This window comes from Populus euphratica, unplaced genomic scaffold (assembly GCF_000495115.2).
Source record: "Populus euphratica unplaced genomic scaffold, PopEup_1.0 scaffold1193.1, whole genome shotgun sequence".
In the NCBI taxonomy this organism is placed as follows: domain Eukaryota; kingdom Viridiplantae; phylum Streptophyta; class Magnoliopsida; order Malpighiales; family Salicaceae; genus Populus; species Populus euphratica.
This window is the reverse complement of record NW_011501050.1, coordinates 31339-35373: the sequence shown is the minus strand read 5'-3', so window position 1 is coordinate 35373 and position 4035 is coordinate 31339.

Here is a 4035-nt window from a genome sequence, read left to right as displayed (position 1 = left end):
AAATAAGATAAAAGTTAACTAAGTAAAGGAAAGGAAATGAAAGGCATAAACAAGATATTAATGAAGTAAAACTTAAGCATTACAATAAAGAGAGAGTAAGAGCATGATTTTGATTTGAAAATCAAGATACCTACATACATGGAAAATGCCTTCTTTTATAGGCAAAAATTAGAAATTATTGATTTGATGACTAATTGTTGAGTGGGTGGCCAACTCTTTTCTTGGTGACAATTCTTATCTTCTTGTCTACCAAAAATGTCATTGATAACGTCAGAATTTGAGCCAGACTTCCACATGAAATTTCTAGGAAATTGTCTCAACTTTCCAAGGAAAAAAAATTAAGGTCATTTGGACTTCTAGAACTCGAGATATTAGCTGAACACTAAACAATGTGTGGGCTGCTGAACAGATTCGGACTTCCATGTTGTTGCTAAGATTTGGACTTCCAAACAGCAAAATTGACTCTTGACTTCCATAAAAGTTTTAGGCTTATGTCTTAGGTTTTCATCTATATAAAGTAGACCTAAATCTGAGATCTATAACTCCATATATGTTTCAATTACCGAATAGTGTTCCAATTTGGACTGCACCAACATCTCTTTTATAAGTTTGGCCCTATCTTTATCCTTTCAATTTCAATACTTCAACTCATTAATCAATCTTTTTATTTATGTGGTGGGCCTACATTTAGGATGAACATTTACCATAAATTAAAGGCACTATAATAATATAAAACATTGATAAAAATACACTTTTAAGTACTAACTATACCACCCAACCAGTTTATTATGGTCTTGCTGGGTTATTTATTACTTTGAGACTCCTACACTTGGAAGAAGATATCAATGTTTTGATCATGTCATGTATCCTCATCATTTTCAAAAGATATGGTTGAAGAAGATAACCAGTGGCTTCATTATGGGAATAAATATAGTTAGAACACTTAGAGGCCACATGCATCCTACAAGAACAAATGCATCATCACGTATAGTTTTCCATCCTGATACATCTCACTTCAATTTTAAGCCAGGGCTTATTCAACTTTTACCTTCTTTTCATGGCTTCATTATGAGAAAATCTATACTTGTCTTTGAGAGAATTTAAAGAAGTTTGTAACACTTATAATGACTTAAATTGTAGCATAAACACCATCAGATTAAAGCTTTTTTCCTTTTTTTATTATTAGATAAAACTAAAACATGGCTATAAAATCTTAGGTTAGGATCTATTTGTGCTTGTGATGAAATGCAACAATAATTATTGAATAAGTTTTTTTAATCCCACAGAATAAACTCTTTCAAAAGAAAAATCACCACATTCACTAAAAAACTAGGAGAAAAATTTTACCAATATTAGGATAGGTGTCGAGACTTGCTTAATACTTGCCCTCATCATGGTTTTAAAACATGAAGATTGGTTTCACATTTTTATGAAGTGTTAACACCTAAATATAGATAAATGGTGGAATTGATATGCATTAAAACTTTTAAAGATGAAGACCATAATGAAGTAATGGAGTACCTAGACTTGTTAGCTGAAAATGCTCAAAATTAGAATACTACAAGCACTTATAAGGCACCGAGTAAAACTTAACTTCATTCATGTGATAGAGGTAGATACAATCTTAGAGTTGTGGTATGTTTTATATGATGTTTTCGAGGACCCTGTTAGTTTTATAACTTCAAAGACATATAGGTCACCATTTATATTGTTTTAGTCTTAATATACGAAACTGCCACATTCTTTATAATTGTCTTAACCTCTTCGGACATCATGGTTACTAGTTTGCCATTGATGATAAACATGATCCTTTGGAGTAGGAAAGATGCTACCACACATATTGTATGTATCCATGAACTTTCTAATAACTTGTAAGAATGGTGGATGTTAATAACTTGCATGGTTACTTAAAACACTTGTGAGGTAATAACCAAATCAACATTAATGCTTCCAATGATGGGCCTTGGTGTTCCATTACATGTTTTGGTAAGACGTTCAGAACAAAGTTATTATGTATGAGCACTTTAAGGACAACACAATCTTCACATTTCACTATGATGTATAATGGCTTGTTATATCTATTTCTCTCAAGATCAAGTTCATCTTTAATGAAATTCAAGTAATTGGCAAATTGGATTCTTCCTATTAAATGTTATATAGAGTCTTATGTCATGTTTTGAGGGATATAAGCTTTATTGAGGTCTTTTTAAAGTGCATTTTGGTGTAGTTTTGAGCATAACATTAAAGATATTAGGGAAATTATGGTTGATGTCTTTTTTTACTAATCTACCACACTATACTCATTATGCTTCATCAGTTCAGAAACTCGGTAACTTCCTCCTCATTTATTGGTTTGTTAGCCTCATAAGTTTTGGTTAAATTCATCACGACCTTGGTTTAAATTCATCACGACCTTGATTTTCCAGTTCTTTAGGGGTGAAACACCTCCTTCTTATAGTTAACCCCTTGATTTCAGCAAGGAAATTAGTGCAGAAACTCTGGTAGATAGGATTGGTTGTAATAATAAGGCAGAACATTATAATTTCCCTTTTTATTTACCATCAACTTGGTTAAAACCAATTTTAGAGGCCTATTCTTTGTTGATATCTACATACTTTCCCAGCCACTATTCATGCCTCCATCTTTTCTTCAAAGGTGTCAATTCTTAGTAATCCCTCTGCTGTCTTACTTCTCACTTCACTATTAAATTATTCATAATATTCAATGACATGTCCACTGTGTTGGTGATATAGGCATAAGTCAATGTTATTTTTCAGGCTAGTTTTTTATGATTAGTGTTTTGAGAGTTAGCTTTAACACTTTTTATAACTCACTTATGGCTATCCTTATAGCTTTTGCTTCCTTCCTTCCTATCACTACAATATTAATGTTTTTATTTCCCGAAGCATAATTGGTAAAAGGATTTCAATTCACACTAAGAGCATCGTCAAAAGTGATCCATCCAACTTTGATGAGCTGAAAGACCTTTTTTTTTTTTTAAGTGATGCATGTCTTAATGCTATTGATACAATGTCGTGGTTATACAAATTAATTACCCTAGTTTAAATAAATAAGATAGTATAAAGCAAGTAAAGGGTTGATACCACAATAAAGGTTTAGTTTAGATTTTTATGCTAGATGATATGCAATTCAGGGGTGTTAAGGTTATTTACACTATAGGAGAATTAAACAGTCAAGCTAAATTAAATAAATCAGAAAACCATCAAGAAAACAAACCTTAGTTTCAAGTAGACATCCATCTATGGAAATTAGAATCAATTATTGGAAGGATACATCAATTTATATTTTGAATATTTATCTTTTATCAATGTTAGTTAGTTAACCAATCCATAATGTAATTAACCCTAACCATCATGCAACCATGGTGTTCGCACTAATAATTTAATTGAATGACAACCTTAAGAACTAGATAAGTTAATTAATCTAGACACATAACTGTTTACAATATATGTTTGATTTGATCAAATCTTTTCCCTAAGATTAATAATATAGATCCGCTACGATTATTAAAATCAGTTGTTTCAAAAGTTTATATACCACAACTTTGGTTTTGATAACAAACTTAGCAGTAGATAGTTTGCAATAATAACTTAGAGTCTGCTCTAATAATTAAAACAAACAATCATAGAAAATTGAAAATAAGTATAGAAAAACAAAAATATTCATCATATAAACTAAAAAGAAAAGGTAAAATAAATCTCATAGTTCTTGAAATCCAAATATTTCTATATCCTTGCAACCAAGAAAAAGAGTTTAGTCCTGCATGTCTATTGAACAACTAATCAAATTGAAAGAAGAATGCATGATTTCAAGATTTTAGAGGAAAAGGTGCGTTTTTTTTGTCTTTTCTGCCACCCTTTCCTTTCTCTCTGTCTCTTTATTTGATAGGAAACCTGATTGATACTTAAAAGTGTATTTTTATCAAGGTTTTATATCATCATTTTGCACTTGAAGTATCAATAACTCCTTAACTAAAGCATGTTTTATAATAACATATCTAATAATATAAGATAC